The sequence below is a fragment of the Camellia sinensis genome, chromosome 2 (assembly GCF_055761805.1).
Source record: "Camellia sinensis isolate YWXY chromosome 2, ASM5576180v1, whole genome shotgun sequence".
Classification (NCBI taxonomy): domain Eukaryota; kingdom Viridiplantae; phylum Streptophyta; class Magnoliopsida; order Ericales; family Theaceae; genus Camellia; species Camellia sinensis.
Genome location: NC_138962.1, coordinates 25,892,914 through 25,906,840, shown reverse-complemented (window position 1 = coordinate 25,906,840; position 13,927 = coordinate 25,892,914). Strand labels below are relative to the sequence as shown.

At 33.9% G+C, this 13,927-nt stretch overlaps 1 long non-coding RNA gene across 1 annotated transcript; it reads right to left on the bottom strand.

The window, feature by feature from the left end:
- Positions 1–515: 515 nt before the first annotated feature.
- Positions 516–5,145, bottom strand: LOC145819926 (uncharacterized). The gene is made up of 4 exons (XR_014360711.1): positions 4,620–5,145; positions 4,164–4,235; positions 2,177–2,269; positions 516–1,846 (listed from the first exon to the last, which is right to left on the bottom strand). It is a non-coding gene; the product is annotated as an uncharacterized LOC145819926 (long non-coding RNA).
- Positions 5,146–13,927: the final 8,782 nt, after the last annotated feature.

Below are 13,927 nucleotides of genomic sequence, written 5' to 3'. Positions count from 1 at the left end.
CTATACTTATAGTTATGGTTTTTGTAATGAAACAATACTTATAGTTATGGTTTTTGTATATAGAGTTATGTTTTGTATTTAGAGTTATGATTTTTGAGAATGGTTTTCAAATGCAGCATACTTCGGTAAATGGATTGGTATTGAATAGCATTGTCAGCATACTTTTGTAAATGGATTGGTATTGAATAGCATTGTGAATCTCAGTTTTTTTTTTTTTTTTTTTGGTATTGAATAGCATTGTTTGTGTTAGAAATATTGGTTGTATACTTTGCATTGGAATGCAGTAAAAGAAATTAAGAATTTGTTGATTTTTTTCCAATTAAACTCAGCAGGGTTGATTTCTTTCCAATTAAGAATTTGTAAGAACTTTTTTCCAGTAAAACAAATTATGAATTTGTTGGAATAATTTTCAATGTTGCAGTAAAAAATTCATACAAAAATCATGTTGCAGTAAAAAAAAAATTGAATTTATTTTCATGTTGTAGTAAAAAAAAAAAAAATACAAAAATCACAAGTTTCATAAACATAATTTCATTTCTTTTAAACATACATCAAGTACATAAAGCACCTTACAAATTCTTACAAATTCATTTCATACTGAACATTAACAGGGTGGAAATGAAATACACAAGCAAAACCACTATCGATGTCTTCATTATCATGGTCAGTGAATCCATCTTCATCTCCAGCTTCATCAGTCTTCCATTAAACTACACACCTTCCTCAACTCTTGGCTTCTCATCATCAATCTCATCTCTTCCATAGATGGGAGCATATCCAACTGGGTTGCACCAAGCCTAGAAATCATAACCCCTCAAACCCACATTTTCACAAACATAGTACAACCTACCTTTTGAAGGCTTCTTAGACTCCACGATTCTAATGGCTGCTTTTCTCCCACAACGACATTTCTTGCTCATGAACCTCAACATTTGTCCTTCTCCACCTCCAATGCTTGAAAATGACATTTTTTCTAGGTGGACTACATGCAACTCAATATATAAAGCAACAAAGCAATATAAAAAGCAAGGTAAGCTTTTATGTTTAACCCTAGGGGCATTTTCATCTTTTCATTGCGAGGAAACATCATCAGTTCATGCCCACTCGCACCACTCTCGTGTGCACTACACAACCGGTTAGAATATACGAAAAAGCTAATGGTGCACATTACTCCATCAACTACAGGGGGTTATGTGATTATATTTGAAAGTGAGGGGGGTAATCCGCACATGACCTAAACCATAGGGGGGAAAAGTGAAGTTTGCCCTTTATTTTATATATATATATATACATAAAAAGGAGGTATACTTTGATATTGTAACATTTTCATATACTCTTCTATCCCATTTTGTTTGTACTAGTTGGACCCCACACGCATAGCGTCATAGTTTTTCAAAAATAAATTACTCTATTTTTCTTAATTTTCCAAATAAATGAAACATATATGCTCATGGGATGTGTGCAGAGACAAAGATACAAATATGATTAATTGTTAATAAAATACAATAACATGTTTAGTGTAATTGGATCAAGGATTTGCTTGCTAAGAAATATACATTCATAGGTTGCATTAATGTGGTTACTGGAGGAGCTAACTCGTCATCAAAAAGTGTAAATGTGGTCATTGGAGGAGCTAACTCGTCATCAAAAAGTGTAAGAACGATAATGAATATAAGATTGATTAGAGATTCTATCCCAAATCGTCTTACTCTTTTGTATGGAGATTCAGAAATGGATTAGAAAATTCTTATAACTGCATTATAGCTTCATCTTCTATCCCGCCAACTTCCCAATATCATGGTAAAGCCATGCCTTTTGTGTTTAATACCACTTTTTCCAAGTTCACCTACAAATTGATGTTTCAAGTTTCAAATGCTTAACATGGCCATCTAGCAATTGCAAATTGCAAATGTCACACAAAGCAAGAAAATCATTATTTGAAAAATAGGCAACTAATCTGACATAATTAAACCATTTGCATGATCTCACAAAAATCAAAGGAGTGGGAATTGATCTCATAGATAAATTTAGAAGGAAAGATGCATAGCTAAAAATAAGTTTAATTTTTTTACCAATCCATTCATTTATATTCAAACATGGAATAACAATTCTTATAAAATCGTATATTTGATGCTCTAAATTAAAAGAACAAAGGGGAATTCTATTGGAATCATACCTCTTGACATCTTGTTCCAATCTATAACAGTTTTGCAATGTTGAAAGAGTTGTCATTACCATTACTGGAGCAGACATCTATACATACAAATTCCTGAAAAAATTAAAATAAAGTAAACAAACTCCCTAGATAAACAACATTCTGTAATAAACATTCACAAATGATTAGTTGAAAACAATGTGATCCCAACATAGGAAGATTACATTTACATTACGATTTAAAAAAATGAACATGATTATAAAATATAGGATGTAGTTGATGGTTAGATACTATCAATCTTTCATTCAATAATTACTCATAGACTGAATAGAGAAAAGTAAACAACAACGGGAATTTAAAGTCCCAATTCAAAACAATCAAGAACAATAAGTAAAAAAAGAGTCATCCAAGGATAGAGATATAAAACATTATAGAGATCAATGCAAAGAAGAGAAAAGGAAAGCAATAAGCATCATATGCTTATATTTTTTTTGTGAACCTGTGCAACCGAATATGCCCAGGAGGAGTACATTCTAACAAACCTCTCTGCACACGGAAGTGCGTTCTGTAACTATAAATGATAGAATGGATGAACAGTTGCCTACTCCCACAAATTGTAAGAAAATGAACATTGCCCTAGTATGTTGAACAAATCCTGTTCACCATTTCTTCAGAATCATAACATTGAAAGGAAATAAAAACAAATATTTGAATCCAAGTCATGACTTATTGGAAAACTTGTTTGTTGAACATAATTCTTACTGAGAAATACAGATTTTTGGTGAACGCTATACAGATTAGTCCAAATGCTTAGTCCAAATGCGACAGATTAGTTTGGTCTATGTCACATCATTTTTTTTTTAAATTGTTGATTTGGTTTTAAAGTCCATCATCAGTAATTTGTAATTTCTTTCTAATTAAATTTGATAACAATCAATTAGGGAAAGATATAAAAAGGCTACTGATTCTATTATTTTGTTTGCTTGGGTAGAAACACGTGATTATTGAGACAGAAAGTGTTTGGAGTGGTTTATTTAACAATTTAGAGTGATACATCTATATTTGGGATTGGGTGGTTTTAGGATGCAAATTACTCAGGAATTGGCAATTGATGGAGAAATTTATGCTTTGCCTACACACCACCTGCAGAAATTTATGCTTTGCCTAATTTTGGTCAACTTTAAATTTCAACGGTATTTCTATGACACCAAGTTCTTAGATTATTAATTAACCATCACTTTTTGAGTAACACAAATAAAAAGATTTCAGAAGATATTTGGAGCAAATCATGGGTAACATATTCTTTGGGCTCATGTTGGGTGGCCTCTTTCCATCTGTGTCTCCAAATAAGGAGACCTTTCACACAGTATCACATACACCTATTCAAAAGAATGTTGTTTCTAGGCTTGTAGCCTTTTTTTTTTCCCCAAACTTTATACAATAAAATTTTTCCTTTGTAAACTACTTTATTAGTGAAACCAAAGCTACAATTTGTCTTCTTTTCTTCATAGTAAATAGAATTGATTGCAATTCTAAAAAAATTAAACCTATTTTACTTTATTTGTTTTCATTTATGGACTTTTGACTTTCAGCCAAGGTAGATTGTTGGCGATCTGATTTGGTAAGCATAATGACAATGATTTTGTGATCAAACTGAAACAGTTGTGATTTCGTCAATGACCAAAATCGGGTGGAATAATTTCTCCATTTCTTCATATTCTACCATATTTTGCATTCTATATTTGTTCCTGTGCTTCTTTGAAGAATTCTTTGTATTAGTTAATGACAGCCCCAATCAACATTTAATTCAAAAACAAAAAGAAGAGAAACTAAACATCATTAGAAGAACACCCCAAAAATTTCATACAAAAGAAATAAATAAATAAAATAAAAATCCTAAAAACCCAAGTCATTGATATCATCAAAAACATAGGAAAAAAAAATACTCATAAAAAATCAAAATGAAAAAGAAAAAAAGAAACCCATTAAAGAAAGCTCATGAACCAACCTTTCCAATTCAATCAACAACCGCTTTTGTGGCCCCCAAATTGAAGCCCCCATTCCTTACCTTTGTTGTCTTCTGCACATAGAAGCTTCATCAAAACTTGGAGCCATTGCAAACTTTTACTAATTTCTATAGATATTTATGATTTAATAACTACCCATCTTATCAAATGAGAATGATAGAATCATAGAAATCTCTGTTTTGTTCCTTGGAATGCTTTATAAGAAAAAGAGAATTCTTCACTAAAGAATGTATCCAGAAACAAGAATGCAAAGAGTATAGAAAAAAAAAAAAGAAAAAAAAAAGATGATGCACTCTGTATGTGTGTGTGTGTTTCATTTTGGCATATCATCGAACACATGGTGGACACACAATTAAACAGTTGCGAGGATCAAGAATAGAGCCCCAAATAGACACATTAGGAATAATTTCATAATAAACAAAAGGAAGAAGACACACCTCATTTTTTGCAGGTTGTTCCAACTCATAGAACATACACCAATCCAGTATGCATGGCCAGAAATATATTGAAGGTTCTGTTTCGGTGGCGAGTTTGAAAACCCACTCAACTCTTGAAAATCTTCCACCGTTCCACCAATCGCACCACTCAACTCCTAAAGAGCTTATCGCTTGTGTCATGAGCTTATCCCTTCTTGAAGGTTCCTGCTGCTTGTGGTCTTCTTGAAACGGTGATGGCGGTGTATGCGTTTTGTGCAAGATTCAAGAATGGAGAGATGGTGGCCTCCGATTGGTTGGTCAATCGATTGTAGATGTCGTGGCTATTGTCATTGTTAAGGAAGGATCGAGATAGGAATAGCTTACAAGGAAAGGTGAGTTGTAATTATGATTTGAATAGAAGGGAGAGGTTGGTAAAACGACTGTTAGATTGAAGCGTTAGAACAGCTTCTATGCTTCATAACCAAGCATCAGCATTCTACCACTGTTATATGTAAAACAAGCAGCAGCGTTACGCCAAACAAGCAACAGTGTTACACCACTCCTACATTCTTTTTATATATGTTATAGATTTTTTTTTTTTTCATTTTGGGTTGTCCCAAAATATTAGTTTTATTTGAAAAGTTAAAGTAAAAAATATTTAGTTTTCTAAAATTATCAATTTTAACTGGTTAGAAATATTATTAAAAATTGAAACACAGGAAGGTATTATTGGAATAAGTGTACTAAAATTTAAATACAAATGCAATGATTTTATGTCTCCTAAAAAGTTAGAATTTTTCAAAAAGGACTATTAAAATGGGACGGGCGGAGTATTATTTAGGTACAATTACCACAAAAAAACTAAGGTTTGAGTCTTTTAACAAATTACATCACGAGTTTTTAATTTTGTTAATTTAAATTCTAATTTTTTGATTTGTTTACAATTTAAATTATTCATCTATTTTTATTAAGTAAAATTAATCAGAAAAAATATTTTAGTTATTAAACTCAATGTACGTATATATAAAATATAAAAAATATCATTTTATTACGTTTAATGACTAAAATATCATTTTTTTAGTTGATTTTACTTAATAAAAATAGATAAATGTTTAGATTGAATCAAAAGTTTAGGGATTAAATTGATAAAATTAAAAGTTTAGGTTTTATTTTGATATAAGGGTCAAATTTCGGATTTTTATTTTATTTTTTTTGTAGTTGTCCCATTTTTTTATTTTAACAAAATCAAAATTATATTAAAAAAATCAAAAATTTTATCCTTATTAAAAAAACAATTATTATAACATGATGATATTGTAAAGCTAGCTAGGGTTAAAATCGATTTTGTCTTTCATATAAAATATATTTTTATTTTATGAAAAATATTATTTAAAGAAAAATTGTTGAAATTGATTTTATTTTAAATTTATTTATTCAAAAATTCAAAAAAATTATATAAATGATTTATACATTTATTTTTCATATCTAACAATAAAGTTAAATAATATAAAATTTGAATATATGCATATATTATGTAATTTGTGGGTCTCGTAGGCCTTCAAGCATCATTATTCCAAGTCTTACCTTAAATTATATCTATGGTCTTATTTTATGGGCCTAAACTGTAATTTTAAATCCTAAAAGTTATAGGTAAGTTGGGCGAGCTTTCAGCTGATGTCCACCACTATTATAAGTTGTTTCACAATGTTGGTATTGTTTGGTTTGGTCTAAATTTTTATTTTTTTTCCTTTTCTTGTTTTATTAATTTTAATGAAAAATCATATCTTAGTTAAAATAAATTATTTTTTAAATATACTTAATCTAAATGTAATTAAAAGTAAAATATTTATGAAAATTTTTAAGAAGAATTCAATAAATATATTAAAAGAAACATAAAAATGTACTAATTTTTTTTTTTTTTTTTTGGGGTATGTTTTTTCTTTAGTGAATTTTTGAAAACTTTTGATGAGAACCATTCATTTTATGAAAGGCAATGTGTTGATCATATTTGAAGAAAAAAAACTAATTCATTTGTTTTTTTATTATATTTACTTTTAAAATGTTGAGCGGTCCATTTTTGAAATCATATATTTTTTAAAGACAAATATAACAAAATTATTTGATTACAATTATCAAATCAATCTAAATTTTTTTAAAATTATGTACATAGAATAATTAATAAATTAAACAATTTAAATCATTAGGGTTGAGTACATGATTGAGCCAAACCCCAAAACTATACCAGTCCAGTCCCATAGTCAATCTTTATAATATTATTTATACTATGCTCCCCAAAAAAACATAAATAAATAAATAAATTACAAATATAATTTTGAGATTTTATTTAAAATATAGATTGCTCCTTATAGATTGAAAAATTATAAATGTCCCCTTGTCATAATTTTTGATTGAACATAATTAATTGAAAAAATAAAATTCTTAACTATTATTCTATACAATGATAAAATTATCTAAATTTTTAATTGAAATAAATGTCTAACATTATTAAAAACTATTAATTAACTTAATGATTTATTAATAAAATGAAATATTTGTTATAAAATTAAAAATTTCAAGGGGCGGGATATAATTTTCAAAATTATAGAGAAAAAATTGTATTTTAGACAAAGCAATTTTTATTGATAAATCTCATTTAGAAGTGTTCTAACTCAAGAAGTCCATGAAGGAATTTTTTAGCCCACTTAGTCCTTTGTATGTATATTTTTATTCCGTAAAGTCATTTTTCTTAATTTACACTATTTTCTTAGACTCTTATATCTTTATATTTAATGTTGGTATTTAATATTGATATTTAATGTCACTAAACCCTAAACCCAAAAAGCTCTATTTTCATCAAACTTTAATGTTGATATTTAACATTCCTAAACCCTAAACCAAAAAAGTTACCTTTTCATCAAACTTATTGGAAAAATTGATAATCTTATAAAATGGACACATTTTCGAAAAGTTCTTTAATGGCTTCAATGCCCTAAGAATTCTTTCTCATCTGATGTAAATGCTCACAACACATTTCCAAAAAATTCTCTCTTATCTAATGTAGTGATGCAAACATTCACATCATCTGTATATTCTTATTCACACTATGTTTGATTATCCAAAAAAATAGTGGTGTGTGGTTAATACATTGTTGATGTTGTCATGTTTTTGTACTTTCTCTCTCATCTGATATGAACGTTAACAACATCTTTTCGAAAAATTCTCTCTCATATAATGTAATGATGTGAACGTTCACAACATATGAATATTCTTATTTTTAAGCAGTGATAATATGTTATTTTCCTCCTTTTTGTGATTGTGGTTGATACTAGTGTTGATGGTGTTCAAAGGATGTGAACCCTCTGTTCTTTGTTTTTTGTTTTTCAAAAAATAATGAAAGGGTGGTTTGATATATTATTGTCTATGTGTGGAGCTAGTGTTGTGACGTAAACATTCACACCATCTGTACATTCTTATTCACATCATGTTTGATTATCCAAAAAGATAGTAGTATATGGTTAATGCATTGTTGATGTTGTCATATTTTTGCACTTTGTAAGCTACAATGTGAACTTTAACATCATTCTTATATACAAAACAGGGATTGTTAATGTTGTAACGCGCCCAAGAAAAACACACAATTGGAGTACATCAAACACCGCTCTTTATGATTAACAGAAGTAGTTCTCTGACATTTGAATACATGATTATAAGATGTTTACAAAATAGTTCTACATGCAGTATACATCCAATGATTTTGGTATATGAATCTATAGCATGTAAAACATTTAGTCAAAATAAATAAATGCCCTAAAGGGGCTACAAAGTCCAAGACTTAAGCCCGGTTACACAAAATGGTTGCCTTTGGCTTGCAAAAATTTACAATCACAACAAAACAAGAGCCTTGTGCTCTCTACACATTTATCCACGCACTTAGTTTGGCGAGATCACCACATCTTTTCCTGCACCAAAATCCCATAGGGTGAGCATAAAGCCCAGTAGGAAATTCTTAACAAAGTATATACATTTTGTACAAGTCTCATGAGATGAAATGCATATGCCATACTATGCCTTTAAAAGAAAGTCGCATCTTTATCTTTTGAAACCTTCATGCATAATGAGATATTTAAATTTCAACAATTCAAAAATTTTACATCAAGTTCACGGGGCGGTAAATACGACTCAGGTAATCCCTAGGTTGGTGTCTATAAGTAGGCATAACTAGCACTACCAATACCCCACTTTACCGGTAGCTAACTGGAAAACACGTGGTACCTCCTCCGCGCGTATTTTCGGTCTTTCACCCTGGACACTCAGGCCAACTTAATCAATTTCCTCTACACCCCCTATCCGGACTTACCAACGTATTTACTCCATAACATTTCAATGAGATCTTGTTTCACAAACATTCTTTTCTCAACGCAAAAGTTTCAAATCTCAATTCAAAATTTGTAACAAACAAATGAATCAAAATGCTAATGCAACAATTATCAATGTAATGTAATGTTCTTCTATTTTCAATTCTTCCTCACAACTCTTTCCATCGTGATTACAATCCCCATTTCTATTTACAATGCTCTTTCACAAGATACCCATTTATTCAATTAAACCCATCAAGAGTAACAATATTTTCACACTTTATGCATTCTCAACAAGTTAGTAATTTCATGACTATATCCTATTTTCAAAAACAAACTTCCAATCAACTAATTCTCTTACACCATGAAATTTCCGCATTTCAACATTCATCAAAATATTGATCAATATCAATTTTTTATAACATCGCCACATGTCCTCAAAAACAGAATTTCTAAATAGGGTTTCCATAAATAAGATTTCCTCCTCATTTCAAAAAGCAATTATTTCAAGATAATACTTCTCCATAACAATGTGGCTCAAAATCTCAAGGGTTTTTATAAAAACATTATAGAAACCCACATTTAAATTCATTCATAACTCAAAAATCAAGTTCAACACCACAAGAAGGAGCTCCAACAACAACATAACTTGTAAATATATATATATATATATATATAACTCAAAAAAAATCCATACCTCAAGTTCTAGAAGGAAAATAGGAGAAAGCCCTAAAACCAACGGTGTCGAAACCTGATCTCCACCGCACACAATGTAGCCCTCGAGGAGTTCTCCAACTTTGATCAAGGAACTAGGGTCATTATGTTGATGGATTTGGAGAAATCAAAGATTCAATCTAGTTTGGTATAGAAAATGTAGAGAGAAGAGAGAGAAAAGTGTTTTACTGAGAGAGAAATGTGTAAAAAGTGATATACACTCAGTCCAAGAAGAAGGAAAAACAGATTTTTCGAACTCTGCAAATTCCTGCACGTGCAGCACTCCCCCCGCACCTCCTTCAGCACTTGCATATAATGTAGTAGCCAACCAAGCATTTCCTTTTCTCGCCGCATGTGCGGCCTCTCCTCCTGCACGTGTAGCTCCTTTTCCGCACCTCCCTCCGCACGTGCATATATTGTAGTGATGCACCCTAGGCCTCCCCTGTTTTCTGCACGTACAGCCTCACCTCCCGCACGTACAACCCTCTTCTGCACGTGCAGCTCTGCCTTCCAGCCAGGAATTTCCCAGCTAGGTTGAGATCTCCCCTAAACAAATGGAACTCAACACTTAAAAGAAAAAGAAAGCAAGGATTTTTGAGAAAAGTTTTCAAACGACAACCCCAAACTAACAACAAAGCCTTAAGTTGAATCCCGACACTCTAACATGAAGAATCCCAACATGCACGAAAGAAAAACGAGACGTGTTACGTACCTGGTCATCACAATTTCCCCACCATAGGAAATTTTGTCCCCGAAATTAAATCAACTTCTCAACAAGCAAGGGCTTCTAGCTATCAATCCACGCTAAACACAATCTCAAATCACAATATCAATTCTCAGCCAAAACTCACCCTTATCATCACGGTTTTCAAGTGCCTAAGTCACCATATTAACAATAACAATTCGTGATGAGCATAAGCATAAGCATGAAACTTTCCAATCATAATTATGACAATCATAACAATCACATGTTTGAAACAATAGCATACACAATAACGTGTGATTAACAACGTAATACACTTCCCTTAAACACTAGGGAATATTACAAATTAACACAACTAGGCATTTTCAAATAAATCTGGATACTTTGAGTGGACCTCCGCCTCCCGTTCCCAAGTCACTTCCTCAATGCCATGGTGTCTCCATAACACCTTGACCAATTGTATAGTTTTTCCCCATAGCACCTGCTCTCGGTTATCTAATATTTGAACCGGTCGCTCGTCGTAAAAGGCATCCTCATCTACCTCCAATTCAACCCAATCTAGGACATGAGAAGGGTTGAGCTCATATTTCCTAAGCATAGATACATGAAACACGTTGTGAACTCCTGAAAGTTATGGCGGTAAGGCTAATCGGTATGTCACTTTTCCAATCCGTTCCAATATCTCGAAAGGCCCAATGAACCTTGGCGACAATTTACCACTCTTACCAAATCGCATCAAACCCCGCCTCTATGAGATTTTAAGGAAGACGTGATCACCAACCTTGAAAGATAAAGGTCGTCTTCTCTTATCGGCATAACACTTCTGTCAGCTTTGAGCCATAGCTAACCTCTTTTGAATGAGAGTAACTTTCTCGGTTGTCTCTCTAACAATCTCCAGGCCCAACAACGATACATCACCCACCTCGGCCCAACAAACTGGTGATCTACAAGGTCGGCCATACAAGGCCTCAAACGGTGTCATCTCAATACTAGCTTATAACTATTTTTATAGGCGAATTCAATTAATGGTAAGTGTCTCTCCCAAGATCCTTTGAAATCAAGGACGCAAGCTCTAAGCATGTCCTCTAAAAGTTGGACGGTACGCTCTGATTGCCCATCGGTTTGAGGGTGGTAAGCAGTGCTAAAGGTCAACTTAGTTCCCAATGTCTCTTGAAGGCTTTGCCAACCCGGGCAGTAAAATGAGGATCTCTATCAGATACAATAGTCACAGGGACCCCGTGAAGTCGAACTATCTCTCTAATGTACAACTCTTCCAAATGTTCAACTGAATTGTCGGTGCGCATCGGAATAAAATGTGTAGACTTGGTCAATCTATCAACAATCACCTAAACGGCATCATTGCCCCGTTGTGTTCTAGGAAGCCCAACTACAAAATCCATGGTAACATGCTTCCATTTCCACTCGGCTATCGATAAGGGTTGTAACAAACCCGTTGGCTTTTGGTGTTCGGCCTTCACTTGTTGACAAGTAAGGCATTTCGATACAAATGAGGCGACGTCCCGTTTCATACCCCTCCACCAAAACTGGCGACTAAGATCATGATACATTTTGGTGCCTCTCGAATGTACCGTAAGGCGTGAGTGGTGGAACTCTCGAAATACTTCCTCTCTACAAGCTTCTGGTACAAACAAACGGTCTAGGTAACGTACACTCAGATCCTAGTGAATGTTCAAACCCGTCTCTTCCTTTTCCGTTGGAGATCCTCTCACGGATTGACTCTACCTCTTGGTCACCCTGTTGTGCCTCTATGACTTTACTAATGAAGGTAGGTTGAGGAATCAAAGTAAGCAAGGTAGCACCCCCGCTGGCCTCACCCAAATGCAAATCAAACTCACCGATATCACCTCGTATTTCCCATTCTCGAATGGCCACACTTGCCAAACTACTCACAGATTTCTGACTCGAGGCATCGGCCACCACATTGGCCTTCCCCAGATGGTAGTGTAATTCAAAATCATAATCCTCCATAAATTCCATCCACTTTCGTTGGTGTAAATTCAAGTCTCTTTGGGAAAACAAATACTTTAGGCTCTTATGATCGGAGAAAACCTCAAACTTCTCGCCATACAAATAATGTCTCCAAATTTTCAAGACAAAAATTATTGCCACTAATTCTAAATCATGGGTGGGGTAGTTTTTCTCATGAGTTTTCAATTGTCGTGAACCATAGGCCACAACCTTCTCTTCTTGCATTAAGACACAACCAAGTCCATCCGGGGACGTATCACAATAGACGGTGCAACCCAACCCTCTTTCCGGAATTATCAAGACCGGTGTGGTAGTCAATCTAGTCTTAAGTTCTTGGAATGACTTTTCACAAGCTTCACTCCACACAAACTTGACACCCTTCTTTGTCAACCTAGTCAAAGGTGCGGCTAGTCTAGAGAAGTCCCTTACAAAACGTCGATAATACCCGGTTAGTCCCAAGAAACTCTGGATCTCAAAAATAGTTTTAGGTTGTTCCCAATCCTGTACGGCGTCTATCTTAGAAGAGTCTACGGTTACTCCTTCTCTCAATACCACATGACCCGAAAACTTTACCTCGGTTAACTAAAACTCGCACTTCCCAAATTTGGCATACAATTGGTACTCCCTAAGCAAATCAAGCACTATCCGCAAGTGGTTCTCGTGTTCCTCCTCGGATGCGAAATAAATCAAGATGTCGTCCACAAAGATGACCACGAAGCAGTCCAAGAATTCTCAAAAAATTTGGTTTATCAAATCCATAAAGGAAGCGGGTGCATTGGTCAACCCAAAAGGCATCACAAGGAACTCATAGTGGGCATAACGCGTGCGAAAGGCCGTTTTCTAGATGCCCTCCTCCCGGACTCTCAACTGGTGGTACCCCGACCTCAAGTCTATCTTTGAGAAACAGTGAGACTCTCTAAGTTGGTCAAATAAATCATTTATTTTGGGTAGAGGATACTCGTTCTTAACGATAATCCGATTCCACTTGCGATAATCAATACATAACCGCAATGATCCATCATTCTTCTTTGCAAAGAGAGCCAGCGCTCCCCAAGGTAATGTACTAGGGTGAATGAAGCCCTTGTCTAAAAGTTCTTGGAGTTGAATCTTCAACTCATGCAATTTGACGGGTGCAAATTTATACGGCGCCATGGAAATCGGTGCCGTGCCAAGCACTAAGTCAATGGAGAACTCGATCTCCCGGTGGGGTGGCAAACTAGTAAGATTCTTGGGAAAGACATCCGGGTATCCACAAACTACCCTTGGCAATTCAATACGAGCCTCGTCACCCTCACTGTCCAAGAGAGCCGCAAAAAGGCCACTAAGCTTGCTCCTACTATGAGGGTCAAAAATTGGTGATAAGACCCTATCAATTTGATCCCTCATAAAATAAAAACAATCACCACTCGAGGTGCACACTATAACTCTCTGACGGTAACAATCAATCACAGCTCGGTACGAGGATAGCCAGTCCATGCCTAAAATGACATCAAAACTTGACATGTCCAACGACACAAAAGCAAATGGAAGTCGACGCCCGGCAACCTCTATCTCACAGTCACGACATC